Consider the following 15,579-nt stretch of genomic DNA (forward strand, 5'->3'; position numbering starts at 1 on the left):
CAAGTGTCAGCGTGCGAATCATTAAATGAAACATCATCGATATGGGCTTTCAGAGCCGAAGGCCCACTCGCATACCCTTGGTTGTACGACACAAAGCTTTACGCCTCGCCTGGGCCCGTCAACACCGACATTGGAATGTTGACGACTGGAAACATGTTGCCTGGTCGGACAAGTCTCGTTTCAAATTGTTCTGTAATGGTGTGGGGCATGTGCAGTTGGAGTGATATGGGACTCTGACTGGTGACACGTATGTAAGCATCCTGTCTGATCACTGGCAGCTGTTCATGTCCATTGTGCATCACGACGGACTCGGACAATTCCAGCAGAACAGTGCGACACCCCACACATCCAGGAACACAATTCTGAGTTTAAACACTTCCACTGGCCACCAAACTCCCCAAACATGAACATTACTGAACATATCTGGAATGCCTTGCAACATGCTGTTCAGAAGAGATCTCCACCCCCTCGTACTCAAACGGATTTATGGACAGCCCTGCAGGATTCATGATGTCAGTTCCTTCCAGCAATATTTCAGACATTATTCGAGTCCATGCCACGTCATGTTATGGCACTTCTGCGTGCTCACAGGGGCCCTACACGATATTTGTAGGTATGTGTACCAGTTTCTTTGGCTCTTCAGTGTATCTTACACTTTTAGGGCTGTCTATGGCTTTAGGATAACGTACCAGTGTGTACAATATATCACAAAATCGTGTAATGCCAGCAGTTTTGTAAAATGACATTTTGACAATGATGTTAACCTATTCTAAAACAATGGAAAACCATTGAGTAGCAGTCAAATACATCAAATATATATTTTTAGATTTTATAATGTGTTAAAAAGTGGAGTGAAGTTGTCCCTGGAGTGGATTTCTTTGTACCACATGTTAGCATAAAAATTATTTTAAGGCAGGTTAATATTTTGGGGCAGTGTTACCCTCTTTACAATTTATTGTGTTACTGTATAGGACCGTAGTAAACCAACATTTATGTATTTTCTTGTATTAAGGGTAAAAAATAATAAATGGTCAGTGCAACGTAATTTTTATTATTTAATACGTTGAAAAATTAACGAACATGAACTAATATAGTGTTTCATTAGGTATTTTCATTTGTTAAAATGTCAGTGTCTACATTAGGAAAATATTTTGAACAAATTCATCTTCATTGACCAACTCTAGCATTGAAAAAACACCTCTTTGCTAAAAGGTTTTGAGGGGTTTATACATCCAACTACATCCTCGGAACTGCAAAAAATTACATCTTTATTTAGAGGCCATTTCCACTTATCAACAGATGGCATCAACATATTTACAGTTGCACCACCTTCGTTAAAACTTTGTGTAATACTGGAGTAACGCTTATTTTCATAACGAATAACCAGAAACACACTAATCTGCTTGCCAATTGGTTTCAGTTTTTCCTGTGGCTTTGTAGGGCCTCTTTTTTCTCTCTTGATGCTGCTACCAATTCTAACTGATTTCTTCTGCATGGTTCTTGTAATAGGTCTTCATGACTAGAATTATCAAGTATTGCCTTGTTTTTCTCTTCGTATGTTGTTTACCAGTACCTGGCACTGGTTTAGAAGCAGTTTTCTTACATTTCAAGCAAGTGTTCCATTTCTTATATATTCCAGGCAATCTTTTACATTTTCAGTGCTGTAACCTGCATGTCAACGAGGTTCTAACTTCCAATTACACACAGGACTGGATCTTTTTTTCAAAGTTGGAGCAAAGTTACCCCTGTGGATACAAGGTAGCTCTGCTTTACCACGTCATTAGTTGTTCTGTGGGTACAAAGTAGCCCTGCTTTACCATGTCATTAGTCGTTATTTGCCTCATCCTCAAGCATGTTTTCCATAGAACTAGCAAACAAAATACAACTTCTTGCTCTCAGAACTTTACATCACAGCCCACAGTCACCCGACTGAGAATGGCGACTGGTGAGAGCATGAATCCTGGGATATCAGTGGCCGCTTGTACAGACTGTTTGGACAACATCGGTCCTCAGTAGAATTGTAAATCATAGTGAAATACAAAGTTTGCTGAGAATCATGAAAAATCGGCAGTGTTAATGCAAAAATATTGCAAATATCGCATTTGTCAATCCACATAAGAAATGCTTTTGAACTTTAATTTTTCTGTTTGTTTCATCACTGTTTCCAGTCTGTGCTGGGTAAGTAGCGCTTACCTAGCGTCCATTGAATACTCGCCACTGTCAACTGCCAATCTCAATTACCGTCCTGTCAACAATAGTCATTAAAAAAAAGGTCGATCAGTTGAACATGCCTCAATGAAAGACTAGCTCAACGCCTTGTTGAAGGAACAATAACCGGAAACGACATGGGAAAAAACCTGTCTTTTTGCGGTATTAAGGCATACTCTTTACCTGGAATGACACCAAATGTCACTGAAATTTACATCGTGTGGTGAGGGTGAAATACAGCAACGAATTATTTGGCCACTAATGGACATTAACGTGTGTACACACCAAGTAGGACGCAAGCAGAAAAGAATTCCAACATTAGACAAGTTGATGGTGATCGTGATAGTCTGAGCAGCAGTTAAACAGTTTGATTGGATTTGCGAAGTTTATTCTTAACTACGAAATTAGGGATTTCATAATGAAGTCTATCAAGAAAGATCAAAATTCTTAAACTAACTTCCTTTCAGATTACTTCGTTGTTAGAAAACATATTTATTAGAAAAAAATAGGCAACGCAGGAGAAGGTAGCATTTACAGTAAAACTATGAAACTGTGGGCTCGGGCTCAGAGAACGAAATGATGACACTCTGCCATATCATCATGTATCAACAGCTTCATTCCATCAGGTGTCCTAAGCTCGCACATGAAACCTTGAATGCCATGGTTCAAGACAATAAAGTGGATGTAGAATTTATTGACTCCCAAAAAGCATTTGACACAGCAGGTGGAGGTGAGATTCTGGGGTCTAGTCCTTGATGGGCCAATCAGGCCCGATGCACTGCTGAGTTTCTCTGCCAACAGCGTCACTGGATGTAATATAGAGGGGCATATGCTAAGCACACGGATCTCCTGGTGGATACCGGATTTCTTGAGCTTGGCGCCGCTATTAATCGGCTGCGTAACACCTAAGTTGGCCTCATGAGGCTGAGTGCATCCTGTACCAGTCCCCACGAAGGCAAAATCCCTGACAGGACTGGGAATCAAGCCCAGGTTCTCCATACGGCAGTCAGATGCTCTGAACACTCAACAACTGAGCGGACATTTGGCTTGGTACCACAGCTATATTTATTAACTTAAGTATGATTATGTGAGGCATCTTATGAAGTTTGTGTCTGGACAGGAAATTTCTTGTTTGGGAGAATGCAACATGTTAGCTTGGTTATATAGTCATCGACAGAAACAGAAGTAACTTCGGGGGTATCCTAGGTAAGTGGGTTGTGGCCCATCCTGTCCATATTGTATATTAATGACCTAGCAGTCCACTCCCTTAGCTGAGTGGTCAGCAAGTCTGGCTGCCATGAAGTGGGCCCGAGTTCGTTTCCCATCCTGGTCAGAGTTTTTCTCCACTCAGGGATTGGGTGTCGTGTTTTCTTCATCATCATCGACATGCAAGTCACTCAATGTGGCGTCAACTGAAAATACCTGCAGCTCGACTGCCGAACTTCCTCAGTTGGGAACTCCTAGTCTTCAAGATTATATGGTCAAGACCTATCAGATAATATTAATAGTACAACAGGCTTCTAGTAGATGAGGAAGTTATCTATAATGAAGTACAATATGAAAAACAGCTGCATAAATATTCAGTCACTTCTTGACAAGATAACAAACTGGTGCAAAGACTGATAACTTACCTAAAATGTTCATAAAAGTAAAGTCGTACAGATCACACAATGCAGGAATGTTATATCTTATGACTACAAAGTCAATGACTCAACATTGGAATCAGTTAACTCTTACAAGTACCTGGGTGAAACAATTTGTGGGGATATGAAACAGAAAGATAACACAGGCCCAGAAGTAGGCAAAACAGGTGATGGACTTTGATTCATTGGTAGGATACTGGAAAAATGCAATAAGTCTACAAAGGAAATTGATTACAAAACACTTGTGTGACCTACACAAGAATATTGTTCAAATGTGTGACCCATGCCAAATAGCGCTAACAAGGGATACCCAATACAATGAAGAGCAGCACTTGATTCAAGGGAAAGCATCACAGAAAAAACTAGAACTACAAGGCGCTTGAAGATAAACGCCAATTATTCCATGGAAGCCTACATAAAAGTATTTTAGAAACCAGCATCGAATGAAGAAATTAGAGATATTCGTGAAACCTCTAGACATCACACCTGTAGGTATGGTGAAGGCAATATAACATTGGTTACAGTAAGCATAGAGATATTTAAACTAGCATTCTTCCAGCACTCCATGCACTCTTAACTTCACAGTGATTTGAAGAGTGTCATATGTAGATTCTCATATACTTTCTTTTTTATTGCTACAACTGCGACCAGCAGTTAAAAAAGCTTTGGTTGCTTTGTTCGATACTTTCAGCTTCTCTCTCTGTCAAAAAAGATATGAAGTGACCAAACTTAAAAATGTAACTATGCATATAACAATGTAGGCTTCTGTAGCCGGTGTGAACATGGTTATAATTCTTTTGAGGAGAAGATTCAGTAATTAACATTATTAGGTCTGTCTTTCACATTTATTTTAAGGTATCTGAAAATGAGGTGGCGACAGAAATAAAACTTCAAATATCCCCTACAACTTTTATACATTATGAATGAAAGAACTCACTACAGTGGTACAACAATATACAATATTTATTATTTTACAAAACGGTTTCCAGCTGTAACACCACTGTCATCTTTGGCAACCAACTGCGACACTCTATACTTGCACTACTTTAAAATCTTTGACCTTACAAAAAATTTCACAGCGCACATATTTTTTTTACCTGACGATTGCATAACAGCCCAAAACCAGTTAGCTAAATGATAATTATTTAAATAAAAATGAAATTCAAATATACCACTTTTTTAAAATAAATTTCTCCTAGCCCCTTATAGATTCATAACCCCATACAGACAGTTATAAAAATTTGTAACTATGAATTTTTAATAGCTGTGATAATACTTGTAAGATTTTAAAAGAATAACATGTGACACATGCAATGCATAACTGATGCATTGGTTGTTTACCTCCTTACTACGAGGGTCGTTCAATAAGTACTGCCCCACATCTTTTTTAAAAAAGCCATTAATATATAAAGACCAATGTCCTTGTTGGTGCTTCACATTTGATGTTTATTCTGCTCACCGGTGTTTCGAATCGTTCTGGGAGATGGCAGAGCCGTAGTACAGCCTCAAAATGGTGTCTACACACGACTCACGTTGCAAACAGCGTGCTGTTATTGAATTCTAGTGTGCAGAAAAACAAACCGTGCTGAACATCCATAAACGTTTTTGTGCTGTGTATGGCGGTGCTGCAGTTGATAGGAGTACAGTTGGGCGATGGGAAAAGAAAGTTACATGCAGAAACAGAGCTCCATGGTCGGCCACGCTCGGAACATCCTGTCACAGACATGCTGAATCGTTCGGATGTCATATTCGTTCCGACCGGCACATCACAACTCAAAAATTGGCTCTACAGTTGTCTGTCAGCATTGGAAGTGCGTTTGCAATGATCGAGACTGTCGGATATTGAAAGAGGTGCTCATGATGGGTTCCACGAATGCTCACAGTGGACCACAAATTCAAAGAAAGGCCATTTCATGTGAATGGTTGGAGCATTTTGAGACTGACGGGGAGGCCTTTCTGTCACAGATGGTTACGGGGGCGAAAGCTGGTTGCAACACTTTGCGCCGGAAACAAAAATGCAGTCCACAGAGAGGCATCATCCTCATTCACCACAAAAGAAGAAATTCAAGACAACCCTCTCTGCCAGAAAAGTCATGGTGACAGTCTTGTGGGACTGTGATGGCGTCATTCTCGAGAATGTGATGCCATCAGTGTCAACCATGAATTCAGAGGCATACGTGAAGACTCTGAATAAACTCAAGAACCGTTTCCAACTTGTTCGATCGGACAAGAATCCAGCAGAAATCTTGCTCCAGCACGACAATGCATGCCCACACACAAATCTGAGAACCAAGGAACACACCGCCAAATTGGGTTGGGCGTCATTGTCCCATCCACCCTACAATCCAGACTTGGCACCATTGGACTTCCATCTCTATGGGCCCCTTACAGATTCTCTATGGGGAACACACTCTGAAGGTGACGAAAGTGTCAGTCACACAGTGCAAACATGGTTACAATAAAGGGCAACAGCTTTTACTAGCAGGGATAATAAGTGCTCTTCCACAGCATTGGTGTACGGCTATAGAACGTGATGGAGACTACGTAGAAAAATAGGACATGGACAAGACATGCTGATGTACATTGTCATCAAATTCTTACTCTTAAGAATAAATAAGTTCTGAAATAAAAATGTGGGGCATTACTTATTGAATAACCCTCATATTACACAACTTACTTTTTGATGCACGAATTGTTCACCTCCTCTCTATTATCCACTGCAGGAACCCCATGCATTTCATTTTAAATCTTACGAGTTTGTTCACACCTATTAAAAATTTACTATCTCAAGTTTTCAGGAGTATCTGTGCGGGGTTAGGAGTCCCTATGGGGCTAGGAGAAATTAACGTGATATATCAAAAATTTATTTTTATTTAAGTAATTATCTTCAGCTTTTTGTCTTTGAAATTTTTGAATCGATTTCTAAGATTTTGATGAGATTACAACAGAGACAAGTGGTAAATTTACGGTTTATTTCAGTTTCTCTTCACTTGATTCTAACAATATAGCGCTACCTGCTACGTACAACTCGCGAAGAGACCATGAAGACAAAAATTAGAGAGATTTGAGTTCATATCGGGGCTTACCAACAATAGTTCTTCCCGCGAACCATTTGCGACTGAAACAGGAAAAGGGAGAAATGGCAGTGATACACAAAGACCTACAGCCACATACCAGACAAGACAGTGAATTAATATTGCACTTTCATCCAGTTCTCTAGGTCATTGGGAAGTTAGTTTAAAATCAGTTACAAGATTTTTACTGAACAGGCAGACTGTCAAGAAAGTGATCCAATAAAAAACGCAGTAATAAATATTGTAGAATCTTACACCAGTGTAGCGTATTTTTTCACCCACAAGAACAAAAACGTTACATAAAACCACAAAATGAAACAGAGAGAGTTATGTCGCAGACCACAAGTTGTAGGTATTGAAGGGCATATGTTTGGTACTCTGCTTTTTCAGCCTTTCTTAGCTTTCCAAATTTTGGAGCTGTGACCTCACAATCAACTATAGCTGGGCTTACAAACGATGGAGGTCGAGTTTAGGCTTGTTCCATGTACCTACATCTCGTGTTCCTCGACAGCCAATGAGCATTCAATGGGCGCTTTGTTGTGAAATGCGAGCATTAAAAGTGATCGTGAATGTAGTAAACTTTTGCTGCATTTGTTGGAGTTGTCGTCTCTGATCGCGGTGATAACTGACAAGACTCTACATAACGAGTGAGACAAAATCTGGAGGACACAGCTTTCTTCACATGCAAAGCACGTATTGTGCGTGCCTCAACTGTCGGTTGGAAATGGTAACAATGCAGTCCGCGTCTCGACCTATGCGAACTGCCGCCACCGTTAGTGAAGCGGACTATATCTTTTCATAATCAACGGTCCTGACGAGACCGAACGCGCGCCATTCTTCTCCAACAACAAACAATTGCCAGGGACAGTGATTACTCCTTCCTGCGGCACTTGCTTGGCAGCGGCGTACGGCGTTCTCTGTGTGCTAGTTCAAGAGCGCGACTAGCTGTCGCTCTTATTCCTGAGAACAAACCATGAGGAATCCCAGAAGAATTCTTGGAGCGAGTGACAGGTTGTCTGTATAATGCATCCCAGACATCCTCTAGAAAACTCAGATTTACCTACCAGAGCAGCTCGATACTGGCAAGTGAAATGCCTTGTCTTGTCTTGTGTATTAACAAATACCACTTCACTTGATGGTATTCTTTCGTATCTGATTGCAGCAACTAACTGAGATGTCGTGTTCGATCTGGTGTGAACAGCTGGGATCAGAGTGCAGCCACCCAGTGCAGTGCACCCCCGCCCCCCACCCCGCCATCCCTCACACACACACACACACACACACACACACACACACACAGGTAAAGTACTGTTTGCTCACCTGCGGTGCAGCATGCGCGGCTGACGGAGCCAAACACGACGAAGTGACGCGGGCTGCCACCAGAGTCCGCCGCTTCCGCTGACTGGTCGTGGCAGCACCAGCTGCGCTGTGCTGCTAATCCTCCCGACAACAGCTGACTGTCGCCGAGGCAATGGAACCACCAGCTGCAGCGCCGCTCCCTCTTCCACAACCTGCGTGTCGAAGAAGGATCCGTAGTATCTACACTCTCGCTAAATGACACAACACGTACAAAACAAATCAATATTTTAGAAGTTCCTCACAGACTCAACTGCGTGTCACACCAGGACTCGATTTATGGCCCTGCCTGAAGCGGACAACTCTCGAATACACTTAGCAATGCGAGCACACTCCGTGATCGCAAAGCTTTGACGTGTCACATCAGCTGATTCGAAATTAACCTCGTAAGTGGGTATTTTTCGTACGTGCTTCTCTGGCTCAGTGGGTAATTTCCTCCATCGCTGGCTGACACAATCGTGCCACGTAACGTGCTGACCTGTGAAAACGTATCTATATTCGTTTTAGTTTATGGACCAAAACTAAAGTGGATTAGGATCCAATAGACAGTATTAAAGGAGAGGACGAAATTTTATTTTCACGTAATTACAGGTCGTTTTCTGTGTGGAATATTTCAAAGCATGGTGCTGTACAGAGAGGAATTCACATTTTGCACACCGATAACTCGTTTCGATGGCCTCTTCTCCTGCTTACTCTACCCTTCCTTTATGGCCATTTCTTCGTTGTGCCTGACAAAAATTCTCTAAAATAACTTACTATAAGACGAGTCTCTTTTGATGTTCGAGGCAGGCGTTCAATTGATAACCCTTGTTGTGGAGAGGACATGTCCACTCTTCCCCAGAGATTAATTACGAATTCACAGCGGTGTTTTCCGTACAGAACGTATGTATTAAAGTATATAACGTCCAATAAATGGCGAAAAATCTTCTGATAGATTGTTTCAGTCTGCTGCTGGTCATGTGGTAACTTCGAAACTGGATATCACCCCATTCCACGCCTACCATATCCTTGTTCTAATCCTTGGCAATACTTAGGTTTTGCTCGATGCCATTCTTTGGATAAACTTCTTGAAATCTATCGTCATTCAACGTGCTGATAACCACGACGAAAAAAAAGAAATCAGCTAAATTTCGATTACGCGATAAGTCACACAAATCTGAGGCTGTAAATTCAACTAAATACTTAGGGATTGTTGTTGTTGTGGTCTTCAGTCCTGAGACTGGTTTGATGCAGCTCTCCATGCTAATCTATCCTGTGCAAGCTCCTTCATCTCCCTCTACCTACTGCAACCTACATCCTTCTGAATCTGCTTAGTGTATTCATCTCTTGGTCTCCCTCTACGATTTTTACCCTCCACGCTGCCCTCCATGCTAAATTTGTGATCCCTTGAAGCCTCAGGACATGTCCTACCAACCGATCCCTTCTTCTAGTCAAGTTGTGCCACAAACTTCTCTTCTCCCCAATCCTATTCAATACCTCCTCATTAGTTACGTGACCTACCCACCTAATCTTCAACATTCTTCTGTAGCACCACATTTCGAAAACTTCTATTCTCTTCTTGTCCAAACTATTTATTGTCCAAGTTTCACTGCCATACATGGCTACACTCCATACAAATACTTTCAGAAACGACTTCCTGACACATAAATCTATACTCAATGTTAACAAATTTCTCTTCTTCAGAAACTCTTTCCTTGCCATTGCCAGTCTACATTTGATATCCTCTCTACTTCGACCATCATCAGTTATTTTGCTCCCAAATAGCAAAACTCCTTTAGTACTTGAAGTGTCTCATTTCCTAATCTAATTCCCTCAGCATCACCCGACTTAATTCGACTACATTCCATTATCCTCGTTTTGCTTTTGTTGATGTTCATCTTATATCCTCCTTTCAAGACACTGTCCATTCCATTCAACTGCTCTTCCAAGACCTTTGCTGTCTCTGAAAGAATTACAATGTCATCGGCGAACCTCAAAGTTTTTATTTCTTCTCCCTGGATTTTAATACCTACTCCAAATTTTTCTTTTGTTTCCTTTACTGCTTGCTCAATATACAGATTGAATAACATCGGGGAGAGGCTACAACCCTGTCTCACTCCCTTCCCAACCACTGCTTCCCTTTCATGCCCCTCGACTCTTATAACCGCCATCTGGTTTCTGTACAAATTGTAAATAGCCTTTCGCTCCCTGTATTTTACCCCTGCCAGCTTTAGCTTTTGAAAGAGAGTATTCCAGTCAAAATTGTCAAAAGCTTTCTCTAAGTCTACAAATGCTAGAAACGTAGGTTTGCCTTTCCTTAATCTTTCTTCTAAGATAAGTCGTAAGGTCAGTATTGCCTCACGCGTTCCAACATTTCTAAGGAATCCAAACTGATCTTCCCCGAGGTCGGCTTCTACCAGTTTTTTCCATTCGTCTGTAAATAATTCGTGTTAGTATTTTGCAGCTGTGACTTATTAAACTGATAGTTCGGTAATTTTCACATCTGTCAACACCTGCTTTCTTTGGGATTGGAATTATTATATTCTTCTTGAAGTCTGAGGGTATTTCGCCTGTCTCGTACATCTTGCTCACCAGATGGTAGAGTTTTGTCAGGACTGGCTCTCCCAAGGCCGTCAGTAGTTCTAATGGAATGTTGTCTACTCCCGGGGCCTTGTTTCGACTCAGGTCTTTCAGTGCTCTGTCCAACTCTTCACGCAGTATCTTGTCTCTCATTTCATCTTCATTTACATCCTCTTCCATTTCCATAATATTGTCCTCAAGTACATCGCCCTTGTATAGACCCTCTATATACTCCTTCCACCTTTTCTGCTTTCGACGGAGCGAGGTGGCGCAGTGGTTAGACACTGGACTCGCATTCGGGAGGACGACGGTTCAATCCCGCGTCCGGCCATCCTGATTTAGGTTTTCAGTGATTTCCCTAAATCGCTCCAGGCAAATGCCGGGATGGTTCCTTTCAAAGGGCACGGCCGACTTCCTTCCCCGTCCTTCCCTAATCCGATGAGACCGATGACCTCGCTGTCTGGTCTCCTTCCCCAAACAAACCAACCCTCTTTGCTTAGAACTGGGTTTCCATCTGAGCTCTTGATATTCATACAAGTGGCTCTCTTTTCTCCAAAGGTCTCTTTAATTTTCCTGTAGGCTGTATCTACCTTACCCCTAGTGAGATAAGCCTCTACATCCTTACATTTGTCCTCTAGCCATGCCTGCTTAGCCGTTTTGCACTTCCTGTCGATCTCATTTTTGAGACGTTTGTATTCCTTTCTGCCTGCTTCATTTACTGCATTTTTATATTTTCTCCTTTCATCAATTAAATTCAATATTTCTTCTGTTACCCAAGGATTTCTACTAGCCCTCGTCTTTTTACTTACTTGATCCTCTGCTGCCTTCACTACTTCATCCCTCAGAGCTACCCATTCTTCTTCTACTGTATTTCTTTCCCCCATTCCTGTCAATTGTTCCCTGAAACTCTGTGCAACCTCTGGTTTAGTCAGTTTATCCAGGTCCCATCTCCTTAAATTCCCACCTTTTTGCAATTTCTTCAGTTTTAATCTACAGTTCATAACCAATAGATTGTGGTCAGAGTCCACATCTGCCCCTGGAAATGTCTTACAATTTAAAACCTGGTTCCTAAATCTCTGTCTTACCATTATATAATCTATCTGATACCTTTTAGTATCTCCAGGATTCTTCCATGTATACAACCTTCTTTTATGATTCTTGAACTAAGTGTTAGCTATGATTAAGTTATGCTCTGCACAAAATTCTAACAGACGGCTTCCTCTTTCATTTCTTAGCCCCAATCCATATTCACCTACTATGTTTCCTTCTCTCCCTTTTCCTACTGTCGAATTCCAGTCACCCATGATTATTAAATTTTCGTCTCCCTTCACTACCTGAATAATTTCTTTTATCTCATCATACATTTCTTCAATTTCTTCGTCATCTGCAGAGCTAGTTGGCATATAAACTTGTACTACTGTAGTAGTCATGGGATTCGTGTCTATCTTGGCCACTAATATACGTTCATTATGCTGTTTGTAGTAGCTTACCCGCACTCCTATTTTTTTTATTCATTATTAAACCTACTCCTGCATTACCCCTATTTGATTTTGTATTTATAACCCTGTATTCACCTGACCATAAGTCTTGTTCCTCCTGCCACCGAACTTCACAAATTCCCACTATATCCAGCTTTAACCTATCCATTTCCCTTTTTAAATTTTCTAACCTACCTGCCCGATTAAGGGATCTGACATTCCACGCTCCGATACGTAGATGGCAGATTTCTTTCTCCTAATAACGACGTCCTCCTGAGTAGTCCCCGCCCGGAGATCCGAATGGGGGACTATTTTACATCCGGAATATTTTACCCAAGAGGACGCCATCATGAATTATCCATACAGTAAAGCTGCATGCCCTCGGGAAAAATTACGGCTGCAGTTTCCCTTGCTTACAGCCGTTCGCAGTACCACAACAGCAAGGCCGTTTTGGTTAATGTTACAAGGCCAGATCAGTCAATCATCCAGACTGTTGCCCCTGCAACTACTGAAAAGGTTGCTGCCCCTCTTCAGGAACCACACGTTTGTCTGGCCTCTCAACAGGTACCCCTTCCGTTGTGGTTGCACCTACGGTACGGCTATCTGTATCGTTGAGGCACGCAAGCCTCCCCACCAACGGCAAGGTCCATGGTTCATTGGGGGGGGGGGGGACTTAGGGATTACAATTATCTATGTGATCGTTTCAATTTAGGTTATTTGTAATTGTACTTAGGGATTACAATTACAAATAACCTAAATTGGAACGATCACATAGATAATATTGTGGGTAGAGCAAACCAAAGACTGCGATTCATTGGCAGCATCCTTGGAAGGTTCAACAGATCTACTAAAGAGACTGCTTGCACCACGCTTTTCCGCCCTATTCTGGAGTATTGCTGTGCGGTGTGGGATCCGTGTCAGGTGGGACTGACGGATGACAGCGAAAAAGTACAAAGAAGGGCAGCTCGTTTTGTATTATCACGAAATAGGGGAGATAGTGCCACAGACATGATACGTGAATTGGAGTGGCAATCATTAAAACAAAGGCGTTTTTCGTTGCGACGGGATCTTCTCATGACATTTCAATCACCAGTTTTCTCCTCCGATTGCGAAAACATTCTGTTGCCACCCACCTACATAGGAAGAAATGATCATCACGATAAAATAAGAGAAATCAGGCCTCGCACAGAAAAATTTAAGTGCTCGTTTTTCCCGCGTGCAATTTGAGAGTGGAACGGTAGAGAGACATCTTGAAGGTGGTTCATTGAACCCTCTGCCATGAACTTTATTGTGAATAGCAGAGTTATCACTTAGATGTAGATATAATGGAGTCAACGCGGTTTATAATGGCCCCCTGGACACTACAAAAGGCGGAACATGATTCTTAATAGGGTATGTGATCACCACAAATGGCAGTGCATGCTCTGCAACGTACTCTCAAGCCGGCCATGAGGTTGGGAAGGAATTCTTGTGGTAGCCCATTTTCCATCAGCGAACTTGACAACTGCTGCATAGTCGTTGGTGAGTCTGGACGTGATGCATCTTCCCAAAGGATCCCACGTGTGCTCGGTGGGGTTAAGTCCGCGGAACGGGCAGTCCAGCCTATTCGCCGAATATCCTCTCATTCCGAGAGCTCGTCTACCTGCGCGGTTCGATGCTGTCGCGCGTTGTCATCCACAAAAATGAAGTCATTGCCGAATGCACGAGGAAAAGAGTAAGCTATTACAGTAACGTTGAGCATTGAGTGTGCCGTGTTGAGAGATTTGGAGGTCATGCAATATTTTGCCTCCCCACACCATAACACCTGGACCACCAAAACGATCATGTTCGACAATATTTCTGGGTGCATTTGTTTCTGGCTCTGAGCACTATGGGACTTAACATCTGAGGTCATCTGTCCCCTAGACTTAGAACTACTTAAACCTAACTAACATAAGGACATCACACACATCCATGCCCGAGGCAGGATTCGAACCTGCGACCGTAGAGGTCGCGCGGTTCCAGACTGAAGCGCCTCGAACCGCTTGGCCATCTCGGCCGGCCCCATTTGTTTCCACACCTCTCGCCTTATGAGGGTATGTCAAGAATTGTCGAACATGGTCGTTTGGTGGTCGAGATGTTACGGTGTCGGGAGGCATAGTGTTTCATGGGCGTGCTGACTTCCAGACCTTTGAACATGGCACGACTACAGGTCAGCGTCATTGGGCACTGCACTACTTCTTCATGTGCGTCTTTTCAGAAGTGCATTCAGTCCCGACTTCATTTTTATGGATGAGAAAGCGCGATCGCATCGAATAGCTCAGGTAGAGGTGCTCTGAGAATGAGAGGATATTCGGAGAATCGAAAGCTCTGCCCATTCCTCCGACTTCAGTCTCACCGAACACCTTTGGTATGGTTTAGGTAGACTGTCAGCTGCCAACCGCGCTAGTGGAGCAATGTAACGCCCTACTACAAGAACCCCTTAGCAAAACTGTGACCATCATGGGAGGTCGTTGCACAGCATAGTCTGTGGTCATCACACACACTATCAAGAACCATGTCCCACATTTTGCAATGTGCAGGAGACCACCGTAAATCGCGGTGACTTCAATGTGATTATTGTCTTTGAATAAAAATGCTGTTTCTGTTTGTCCCATTACGTATCTCTTTCAGTTATCTTCGGTACTGTACTGCCGGAGTTCTTTCTGTGTATGGTCCAGGTTTCATCGAGCTATGTTAGTTGACAGTGACACATCATGCGAAAGCTACTTGCACACCAGTGTATTTGCGGTCGAATGTCTTAGCCGCCTCACCCTGTGCTGATCGGTTATATCAGACAAGGTTTTAAGTGCAACTAATCTTTATTCTAAGATGCATTTCACGAGAGCCTGGTTATAAGGGAATAAGTTAATGCTTGCATGCGTACGATCAAGTGAGCGCGCGCGCGCATGTGTATGTGTGTGTGTGTGTGTGTGTGTGTGTGTGTGTGTGTGTGTGTGTGTAAGAGAGAGAGAGAGAGAGAGAGAGAGAGAGAGAGAGAGAGAAGGGGGGGGGGAGGGAGGGAGGGAGGGAGGGGGAGCGGGTGGGAGAGAGAGAATAAGAAGATCTAAATTAGAGGCCCTTTTATTAAATATACATATACATAGTCTTGTCTATGAAAGCAGGAGCGACCATGACGCTGCAGTAGAGCGTCCTACATGCAAATCATCATCATTTGCGATTTTTGGCAAAGTAAAAAATACGATAAAGAAGTAATTTACCTGTTACTTTGTGGTACTCCAC

At 42.4% G+C, this 15,579-nt stretch overlaps 1 protein-coding gene across 1 annotated transcript in view; it reads right to left on the bottom strand.

Annotated features, from left to right (window-relative positions):
- LOC124796423 (H(+)/Cl(-) exchange transporter 4) overlaps positions 1-15,579 on the bottom strand; it is a 395,803-nt gene that overhangs the window by 52,889 nt on the left and 327,335 nt on the right. The window contains exon 3 of the mRNA XM_047260605.1: positions 8,246-8,436. The gene's annotated coding sequence lies outside the window, so the exon portion shown is untranslated. The remainder of the gene's footprint in view (positions 1-8,245; positions 8,437-15,579) is intronic.

The sequence above is a fragment of the Schistocerca piceifrons genome, chromosome 4 (assembly GCF_021461385.2).
Source record: "Schistocerca piceifrons isolate TAMUIC-IGC-003096 chromosome 4, iqSchPice1.1, whole genome shotgun sequence".
Classification (NCBI taxonomy): Eukaryota; Metazoa; Arthropoda; class Insecta; order Orthoptera; family Acrididae; genus Schistocerca; species Schistocerca piceifrons.